We start from the raw sequence: 11,699 nt of genomic DNA, 5'->3' as shown, positions 1-11,699 counted from the left end.
GTCACCCCTTTTGAGCCTTATTTATTTTCTTTCATACCCCTTTTTCAAAATCAGTAGCGAATATCAGAAACACAAGAATAAAAGATAAGAAAAGGAAGAAAAGAAAAAGAGAAAGAAAAGGAAAGAGAAATAAAAGAATAAAAAAAAAGAGAAAAAAAAGAAGAAGAAGAAAAGAGAAAAGAAGAAGAAAAACAATAAAAGAAAAAAAGAAAAGAGAAATGCAAAAGAAAAAGGGAAGAGAGAAAGAAAAAACACAACAACAAAGTAATTTCTATGACATGAACTACGTTCGACTTGATTCCTTTTAAGGATACGTAGGCAGCCTCACGGTTCCGTCTCATCAAAACAAAAATTCAAAAGTCCCCCATGCAAGAAACTGGGGCAGAAGTTGTGTTTGTTGTGAGAAACCTAATTCCAAAAGTTGTAACTTTAACCCATTTGAATTGTTTTGAGCCTTTTATACCCTTTTCCTTCTAACCCTGTCCAAAAGCCCACATTACGGTCCAAAGAAAGATCTTCTGATCAGTCTTTGAGAAATGCCAAGTCGAGCAAGTAAAGGTAATTCATGTCAGGGGCAACACTCTGGTTCAAGCAGAAAAATAAAAATGAGAGAGTCTTATTGGTGAAACCCTCACGGGCACTGTAAGGCGACATGAGCTGAGAGAAATAAAAAATGAGAGAGTCTTATTGGTGAAAACCCTCACGGGCACCATAAGGCGACGACAAGTTGAGAGAAAGAACAAAATGAGAGAGACTTGATGGTGAAAACCCTTCAGGCACTACAAGTCAAATAAGGATTGTGAATCAAATTGGATAATCGGAGCATTAAAGCTCAGTTTCACGGTTTAGGGGTATAACAAGAGTTGAACATCAGATTTGTTTGACAGATTAGGCCACTTAATCAACATGTGCATGTCATGGTCATTAGAGTTGGTATCCATATCTGATAGGTTTCTACTATGTAGTTTTCTTGTTAGGAATCATCTCTTTCTCTTGTCCTTCACTCTGTTCCTTTTGTCTTGTTTACCTCCTCGTTCTGAGTCTGTTTTGTCAGAACAAGTGAGAAATGACTTCAAAATTTGCCACCAGCTTTTCAATTACACAAAACGGGATCTGGCCAGTACATCAAAGTGTCATAAGTCAGGAAAGAACAACAAGCGCATTGAGCTGGTAATAATCAACATGCTTTGGGATCCTTATGAAATACAAAGGTTTGGTACACATCAATTCAGGAACAATGCAACAGATGGAGGGTGTTAGGTGAACGGATCAAATGTATTTTCGGTGAAACACGACGGTTTGGTACATATCAATTCATAAATAATGCAACAAGATGGAGGGGTTTGGTGAACGAATCAAAGGTATTTTCTATGGTAAGATCGACAAAAGGTGTTTAATCAGTGACAAGCGAGGTCCTCCGAACAGAAATCAAAGTTATCATGGCAACTGAAGGAGCAACAGACCTCAAGGCCATGGCCAGTGGTTTAAGTCAAGAAAAAACAACATGCGCGATGAGTGGGTGGCAATTGTCGTGCTTTGCGATTCATGAGAAACACAAAGGTTTAGTACATGCCAATGCAAGAGCACAATGCAATAGATGAAGGGTATTGGGTTGGAATGGATCAGAAGTATTTTCCGTGATAAGGGTGACAGAGAAAGTGGTTAATCAATAAACAAGCAAGGCCTTCGAGTGGAAATCAAAGTTATCATGGGAAGTGAAGGAGAAACCGTCCTCAAAGTCAAGGCCACAAACCAACCACCATATTTTTAAGATGACAAGATTTTTCTTTGATTTGAAACATGGGCAGAAAACTCGTTTGTTTCGGAGAAACCCTCCGTGGAGAAAGGCAGTCACCAAACAGGTTTGATTTCTAATTTTTAGGACCCTCCTGGAAAATGGGACCTAGTTTAAAAGTTCAGAAATAGCATAAATGTATCCCAAAAGAATATAAGCTAGCTTAGAAGTTTGCATGTTCGAGATAAGATTCAATTAGGAGTTTCCAGGACCCTCCTGAATAATGGGACTTAGCTTTAAGATTTCGATTAGATAACAACAATTTAGCGTAAACTCTGCTGTAGGCTAGTATAATTCAGCCATGAAAGTTGTCACCCTTAAGATAAAAATTGACATTTGATTTTCAGGACCCTCCTGGATAATGGGGAGTAGTTTAAGACCCTCTTAGATTACAAGATTTAGCAGAAATCACGCATGTAGAGGACATAACTTAGGTTTTACAAATTGTCGTTTAGTTAAGAGTTGTCAGAACCTCCTAAATAATGGGACCTAGCTTTCAAATTCTTAGTAATATTTGGTAATATGATTCAGTTTAACACTCACATATATGCCCAGTTACCAAACTGGGGCAGAATAATTTTCTTTATTTTTATCTATTTTGTTGAAATCAGGTACCCGCTTGGAGAACATGAAGAAGACTTTCAAGCGCAGCTGTCAGGAGCCCGCCTGGAGAACAAGGGAGTACAATTTAAATTTTAGCTTTCAAATTCTTTGTTTCGTGTTGAAGTCAGGAGCCCGCCTGGAGAGCAGAGAATACATTTCAAGTTAGAAGTCAGGAGCCTGCCTGGAGAGCAGGGAATACTTTCAAGTCAGTAGTCAGGAGCCCGCCTGGAGAGCAGGGAATACTTTCAAGTGCAGCAGTCAGGAGCCCGCCTGGAGAGCAGTGAATACTTTCAAGCGCAGCAGTCAGGAGAACAAGGGAGTACAATTTAAAATTTTAGCTTTCAAATTCTTTGTGTTGTCTATCTTGAGGTCAGGAGCCCGCCTGGAGAGCAGGGAGCACTTTCAAGTTGAAGTCAGGAGCCCGCCTGGAAAGCAGGGAATACTTTCAAGTCAGCAATCAAGAGCCCGCCTGGAAAGCAGGGAATACTTTCAAGTCAGCAATCAGGAGCCTGCCTGGAGAACAAGGGAGTACAATTCAAGTTTCAGCTTTCGAGTTCTTATTGATATTTGGTAATGTGATCCATTTTACACTTACATATGTGCCCAGCCACCAAACCGGGGCTAAAAATTTTCTTTGTTTTGTTTATTTTGTTGAAGTCAGGAGCCCGCCTGGAGAGCAGGGAATACATTCAAGTTTAGCAGTCAGGAGCCCATCTGGAGAGCAGGGAATACATTTCAAGTTCAACAATCAGGCGCCCACCTGGAGAGCAGGGAATACATTTCAAGTTAGCAGTCAGGGAGCCCCGCCTTGAGAATAGGGTCAGTTTTTACTTTAGTCAAGCTTAGTTTACAGTTTTCCTAGTCTATTCTTTAGTTTAATTTCATCATTACATCAATAGTACAAGTGATTTACAATTTTGCTAACAACTCACAAATCTTCCTAGTGCAAACTGGGGCAGAAAAAATTTCTTTGTTTTGTCTATTTTGTTGTAATCAGGAGCCCACCTGGAGAAAAAGGGGAGACAACTCAAGTTTCTAGGGAAAACAGTGTCGAAGGAAGACAACTCGAGTTTCAAGGGAAAGCAGTTTCGAAGGAAGATAGTTCAAGTTTCAGGGGAACAAGGTGCAAGGGAAAACATTGTCAAGTAACAAGATAAGATGATTCAAGTTTAGCAATCAGGAGCCCACCTGGAAAAAAGGGAATTCAATTCAGAATTCAATTCAAGTTAGTAACAAAAGAAGCTCGCATCAAGAATGCGAGTCAGCAGTCCTAGATAATCAACAGAAGGTAATCAATAAAGGAAAAGAGAGAAAGGTAACAAGTTAATCCAAATGCAGAAGTTGATGAAGGATGTGAGCTGCTCAAGACATGACTGAGGTCACAAGCAATACATGTCCGGTCTTGGTCCGAAAATCTGAAGAAGAACGAGCTAGCACCTGCAACTGGCAATCATTAAGGTTCAAATCTAAAGTCTGCATGAAGAACCACTCAAGACTCAAGATCAAGCTTCAGAAGACTTATAGATAGAAATCTTGTACCTTGTAATTGATAGGCTTAGCTAGTCTTTTTCATGTTTTGATTTTGATGTAATAGCAGGACTGCAGACCGGAACCTCGGCGGAACGACACCTCGACCGGATCTCCACCTCGGCATACTCCGTCATCTCACTTATTTCTGAACTACACATGGCTTGATTCCTTTATAGCCAAGGATATGTATGCAGCCCAGATACCAGGGCTCGGTCACATTCCCTTCTCTCTTAGCTTTAGTCTCTCCAAATAAGGGTCGGGTCAAAAACCTGTCTAGTCAGTCTTTGTCTGAAAACTCTGTACGTTTCCAGTCAAAGAGGGGCAGCTGTAGACATGTGATTTTTGACCCTCCCCAAGATTGTTTATATATTAGCTAAAATATTTAATTTAGACATAATATAGATATTTTAAGTAATTCTGACTCTTTTATTCTATTTTATTACAAGAAAACAAAATTTACAAAAATAGGTTCATTAAGGTTTTGTAGTCATTTTAAATCCAAAACAATATACAAAAAAAGGGTATCGCATTTTTATTTTAATATGATATTTGAAAATACCAAAAATAGATTTGTTTTAATGATTAGTTTTATTTTAATAATTATTTTAATAGTAGGACTAATTAATAATTGAGATCGTATTCTTAGTCTTGTTCGCGGGGAAAGGGTAGAACTTGGGCTCGAGCAACCCGCTTTTAGGCCTAATTTTGGACCTAACCCACAATTTCCAAGCCCATAATTCCTAGGCCCATACCCCTTAACCTAAAAACCCTACCAAAAAAAACCTAAATTATATATAAAAAAGAAGACACAAAACAAAACGAGAGAGGACGCGGAAGACGGAAAGAGAGAACGGAAAAACTACGCAAGAAACAAACCCCCCCCCCCTCCGGAATCGTCTTCTCCGAACGACCCCTGAACGTTAACCATCTCCAAACACCCCTGCTTTCTTCATTAACCCCATACACCAACAGCCCCAAACCTGGAACAACCCATGCATGCCGGAAAAACGTCAACGACCCATGAACGTTAACCATCAAGCGACCCCATATCTGCCTGAAACTCGCCGAGAAAAACGAGCTCCACCAGCTCATCGGAGTAACGAGTTCCGAACGCGACGAGTAGAACCAAGCGACCTCACACCAGCAGCTTCCAACGAGCCCACCCTAGCGAAACGACCCAACAACCAGCTCCCCACCACCCATCTCGTCGACCTTGACCTGCCGTACCTTCTGCCAGCTACGCCATATCCGGCGAGCTTCACCTTCGCACACACACAGTCACGCACATGAACGGAGTGAGGGAACGAGCGTAAGGCAGTCGAAGTTTGGAGTCGTTTGTGAGTTCGAGTCGTGTGGAAGTTGTCGTACGTTGGTTCCGGTCTATGGTTATCGCTGTCTATTTTTTCCGCCGAGCTCGAGCTGCTGAAACTCGACGTTGATGTAAACTCAGGCGTTCTGGTCGTACGTCGAGGTGATGCTCCTAAGAGTTCTTTTGGCCTCACAGCAATCTCACATTAGCTTTAGGAAAATAATTGTACATTCGTAGTTTGCTTTAGGCATGTTTAATATACCATTGCGATTGTGGACACGTTCGCGTGACACGCTTATGATTTCTAAAAACAAAATCGGAGTATACGTTCATGTAACTTCGGCTAAAATTTCTTAATAATAACAAGCGTTATTAATTGTGGACACGTGCGTGAAACATTATTTTTACGCGCCAAAAATGGGTACACGTACGCGTGACCCATTGCAAGGTAATTTTTGATTTAAAAGCGGTTAATAGATAAATGCACATAGGATCTAAAGTCAGTAATTAAACAATTTTAATAGGCCAAGTATGATCAAAGCGACCGTGCTAGAACCACGGAACTCGGGAGTGCCTAACACCTTCTCCCGGGTTAACAGAATTCCTTACCCGGATTTCTGTGTTCGCGGACCATAAATATAAGTCAACTTCCTTGATTTGGGATTTTAAACCGGTGACTTGGGACACCCTAAATTATCCCAAGTGGCGACTCTGATTTTTAATAAATAAACGATCCCATTTCGATTGTCCTTTAATTGGAAAAACTCCCTTGTATTTATACCCCTTTTGGGGGTGTAGTAAAAAGGAGGTGTGCCAATACCAGTCGACGTCGAAGATCCAAGCGCCAGGTTTTAACATGCCACTGAGGACTCGAACAGCGAGTCCATGACTACATCCCTTGAGCTACTAGATAAAACATGAGATGCTGCACTAGTCCGGATGGCCGCCTAAAAATAGAGGATTGAGAGGTATTATAACAAGAGAACAAACCTCCGATACTTCGGAGTCGGGGACTTAGTCCTAAGGAAAGTGACCCTCAACACTCAAAACCCAAACGAAGGGAAGCTAGGCCCAACCTGGGAAGGAATGTACCGCGTCCTCGGAGTAGTAGGCAAAGGGTCATACAAACTTGGCACCATGGAAGGCGAGCAACTTCCAAGCAATTGGAACATATCGATGCTCAAACGCTATTATTGCTAAGGTATAATATGTCTCATACTAATTTCTTATAGGTGTTCGATGGGAGATGCCGAAGCACCCTTCGACTCGAAGACCTTAGGTTTTAAAGCATGTGTTGCACTCTTTTTCCCTTCGATCGGGTTTTATCCCAAATGGGTTTTACTGGCGAGATTTTTAACGAGGCAACATCCATATGCTACCTAAGGAGAACTCATCATGTATTCAAGGCTTCTCTTCGATCAACCTCAAATACTGGGAGGCATCACCCCGGGAAGTCACCTCTTCAAAGAAATCGAACTATGCTTGGGTGGACCTCAATAGGAGAATGTTGTATTGGGCCAAACGGTCAAATGAACTGTGTCCATATAGAATAATCGAGACTCCAAAGGAAAAAACATGTACGAATATATCAAGTAATTGAGGAATCTTCTTTGCTTATCAAAACACTTTGTGCCTCGAAGGAGTTCACTACTTTCTCATAAGACGGCTCAAGGGACAAAAACTCTCGAACACTCGGGGACTGTCATCGACAGTCAGCTCATCGAGCCATCAAACAATCAAATTTGCAAGACCTCGATCAGGCATATTCAAGCTTGTAAGCCCTCAGTGAGGCAACATCGAATCTGTAAAACCTCAAAGAGGCATGCCCAAACTTATAAGACCTCAATGAGGCAATACCGAGCTTATAAGATCTCAACCAGGTGTACTCAAATTTATAAGACCTTAAAAAGACATAACCTCGATAAGAAGTCCAAGGCTATATATTTGAACTTGTAAGACCCTTAAAAAGGCATACCCTCGATATAGATGCTAAGGTCACCGCACCCGGGGACTAAAGGCAAACATAAAGACTACGGTCGAGCTAAAAGGCTACGACCGAATTAATGGGGCTCAGAGATGCCCTACTGTCGCCATAAAACTAAAGGCCTTTAACTACTTTGAAAATACTTCGAAAAGAACCGGTTAGTTAGGCTACCCTCAGCATAAACAAAGGAGCTTCGATAATATTAGCTCCGAACAATAAAAAGGCTTCGAAAACAATCAGCCTTCGATGAAAAGCTTTTGAAAACTCAGCCTTCGAGCAAACGTCCCGAGGTACTCAACTATCGTCACATATCGACTCATAATCGAGGTTCTCGTTTAAGCCGTCAAAGAGTCGGAAGAACATAAAATATTCCAAGGCATAATCATAACTTCATAAGTCTTTAGCCAAAATGAGGGAAAACTATATCCATATTAGAGGTCGCATCGACCCAATCTAAAAGTGCCTAAGGGCCAATGCGTAAGAGTCTAAGGGCTAGCCTAAAGAGCCTAAGGGCCAATGCATAACAGCCTAAGGGCCAGCCTAAAGAGCCTAAATATCAATGCGTAAGAGCCTAAGGGCCGATCTAAAGAGCCTAAGGGCCAATGTATTAAACACTTGAGGGTCGATAAGCCCAGGTCGAAATTTGACTAGAGGATCGAACCTCGAACGGTCAACTGTTATCGTTCATTCATTGAGCATGAAAATCTAAGGGGTTTATATTATAAGTCCGACACATCGGACTGGTTATCAACAAACATCGAAGTTTATTCCAAAAAGGCAAAGGGAAGATAAGAAATGACGAAAGGCAAATATCCTTATATATATAATAAAGGTTCACAAAGACATATTTTCAAGGCTCACGCCTGGAGCCCTTACACAAAAAAGGAACAAATAAAAACCTAATCTACTGCCGAGGTCACTTGATCGGACGAAGCTCCCTCGGAAGTTGTGCCTTCAACGGCTTGGCCCTCGACCCCTGGACATCAACGACCTCATCCCCCTCGAGGACTTCACCTTCATCTTAATCATCCTCCGAACCGCTGGCCGAACCACTGGCTGAACCATCATCGGAAGAAAGCAGATCTACCGATTTTTCCTCTAGGGCCTTCACCCTCTCGATCTCAACAGACAAATCGATACCCCCTGCATGTACATCCTCGAGAGCCTGTCTCCAAGATCTTAATCGGGCATGCTCTAGGGCTCAGATCAGTTCAAGCTCGACCTCTTCAGATACCTTCTTGGCTCGAGCATTTGCAACATCAGCATCTTCTCGGTACGAGGATATGAGCGCATCGACTTCGGACTTGGATGCAGATAGCGTGATGACCGATTCAGCATAGAGATCCTTGTACTTACTACTATCCGGCCTTGCATCCTGAAGATGATGCTCAACCGAGGTCAACTTCCCCTGGAGGGTATCTCTATTGGAGGCTATCTCATCCATATGTTTCTTGAGTCCGAGAATCTCAATATCCCTGGCTTTGAGCCCCTCCCTCATCGGGACATCTTTCTTCTCAAACTGCAAAAATCAACTCAAAGATGTTAAATGCTAAAGTCGAAAAAGCTTTATCATCTTGGGGAATGGTTTTAGAGGTCTTCCCCATTTTTGCTGAAAGATTTCAGAGGAAAAGAGAAAAACTGGATGAGAGACGAACACGAGAAAGAAGTAAGAAGAGTTGTTGAAAGAGCAAGGAATGAATGATTGGAGTATTTATAGGGGCCAGTAGTGCGCGTTGGGAAAAGCCAAAGGACGGCCAACCGCTATAATCAATTCAAGGCTTTTCAAGAACCATGCGAACGTGACTTGTGAACACCCCTTTTTGTCACATCAATCGCCTACATGACATAACTGACATAATGATGGAGGCATTGAAGAGTTGAAGAATTCAAATCGTTCCTTGTTATTTCATTCCAAGAAATGCGGGGACTATATATATACGGTCAAAATCAGGGAAGACCGATTTTAAGTCTTATATAGCATTTCAAGCCTGACCTCGATGGGCTCGAAGCACATTCTAAGGCTCATCCCTAAAGCACTCGCCTCGAGAGGGTATATCGAAGACTTATCACAGTGTACCTCGAGGCAGCATGAAAATCGACGACCGTCATGGAAAGGCGGAAAATTCCTGATGCACGTGATTAGGACTGACAGAGTCTACGAGAAATAGTATAAATCCATACTAGGCCATTATTCAGTTGTACCAATAGCATTTCCTTGTCATTATTAGACATGTACTATGTTGGGATTCCCCCTCCTATATAAAAGAGACCCTTGTCATTTTGTAACGGAGGAATATGAAATACAATAGAACACTCTCTGCTTTTCTTGCTTAAACGTGCTCAATAATTACTCTACAGATCTATTGCTCGTTCATTTATCGTCCACTTATTGTTGTTCATTTATTGTTTGCTTATTGTTCTTTATTTATTGTCCATTATTAACCGCAAAAGGCTATCTTCAAGGCTTTTGATATCATTGTTTCTTTATCAATTGTTCATCGCTAACTACCCTAACTGGACCTCGAGGCCCTCTGTTCCAGCCAGCTCGAGGCCCTCTGTTCCAGCCAGCTCGAGGCCCAGTCTTGCAACAACATTGATTTGCATATCTTATTCTCTTTACTTACACTTAGCATCTATTGCCCAACAACTAGTGTTGAAATAAATCACAATTTTTAGGACCACAAAATAAATATAATTGTTAATACCATTTTCAAGGTAAACATTATGTGACCAGGAGGTCACATGTTCGAGCAGTGAAAACAGCCTCTTATACAAATGAAGAGTAATGTTACATACAATAGACTCATATGGTCCGACCTTTTTCCAATCCCCGCATATAATGGAAGCTTAGTACACCAAAGTGCCTTTTTTTTCTTCCCGTGGACTAGTCTTCCTGCCTTCAAGATTGGGCATTCAATGATTTTGAGTGTAAGGCAGTATGATGTCTACTGACCTGAAGAAGCTGTCAAATTCCTAGTAAAACGTACTCATAATGTATGTAAAACAAAAGGCAATAATGAAAGCTACACTTGTTCCTTTTTTTTTGTTTGGGTAGATTACTATGCCTAGTAACAAAAATACAATTAACGTGACTAGGAATTGAAAACAATATATTAAGACCGCTTGGAATTTCTTAGCATATTTAAGGGTGTTTGTTCCAGACTATTATATGCCAAATTTGATCGAAGGAACATTACATCCCTTGTCACTTGGCCCAACAATTTATCAAAAAATGGCCCATATTTGAAGCCCTTACCTAGTATAGCCTATATTGTACATAATTTGAAAATTAATTTTTACCAGTTAGACCACCCCTTATTTTTTCGTTCCCCTTTTTTCTTCGTTCTTCTTCTCCTTCCCATGTCAGCCTTTGCACCACAAAATTTCTCTACTATTGTTATTCTCCTTCAATTGTTTTTCGGATTTCAATGGTTAACTAAGGATTTGAAAAATAAAAGGCACTATTACAAGTGGTTCGAAGATTCAATTTCAGAAATTAAGTTTTCCGATTTGTTAGTTGTTTGGAATGGGTGTGGTCTCAATTGATTGGAATCATCAAGATGAGTTCAAAACTTAAATTTCAAGTGATTTGGAGTAGATTTAGGCAATATATGAGTTAAGTTTCAGAAATTGAGTTTTCCAATTTGTTAGTTGTTTGGAATGGGTGTTGTCTCAATTGATTGGAATCATCAAGATGAGTTCAAAACTTAAATTTCAAGTGATTTGGAGTAGCTTTAGGCTATATTTGAGTTAAAATTCAGAGGATGCCCAAGGAAGAAGAAGTCACGTGAAGCTCCATTGATAGGATTCATTTGTATAATAATGTATAATATTGTATAAATAGTATATAATAGTGTATAAACACAACTTATACACTATTATATCCAAAGTTTATACATTATTTATAGGTATTTTGTGAATTTCTCGCATTTTCTTCTTCTCGTTCTTCGTATACACCTATTGTCACGACCCGAATTTTTCACCCTCGGGAGTCGTGATGGCGCCTACTAATGTGAGCTAGGCAAGCCAATTATTAAATAATTTACCTTTTTGCCAATTTCTATTCTCTTTAACATTATACAAAACAATAACGTGTAAACAACGGAAATTCAGAATAAGCGGAAGAAAACAATAGAATATCTGAACATGTGTCTATTACAACAACTTAAACCTTAATCACCCAAAATTGGTATCACAGTTTCACAGACGGTCTAAGAATACTACAAATAAAGGTTCTGAAAGAAATGAATACAACACTGTCTCTAGAAATGTATGAAAGAAACATGAATAGTAGATAGAAGGGGATGCCAAGGCCTGCAGGACTACCTCGGGTCGCCTGATGATCAAGAATCAGCAATCTCACCGCGGTCCGAAGTCCACAACACTGGGTTCTGCACAAAAGAGTGCAGAGTGTAGTATCAGCACAACCGACCCCATGTGTTGGTAAGTGCCTAACCTAACCTCGGCGAAGTAGTGAT

The sequence above is a fragment of the Nicotiana sylvestris genome, chromosome 6 (genome assembly GCF_000393655.2).
Source record: "Nicotiana sylvestris chromosome 6, ASM39365v2, whole genome shotgun sequence".
Taxonomy (NCBI): domain Eukaryota; kingdom Viridiplantae; phylum Streptophyta; class Magnoliopsida; order Solanales; family Solanaceae; genus Nicotiana; species Nicotiana sylvestris.
This window is presented reverse-complemented; position numbering follows the sequence as displayed.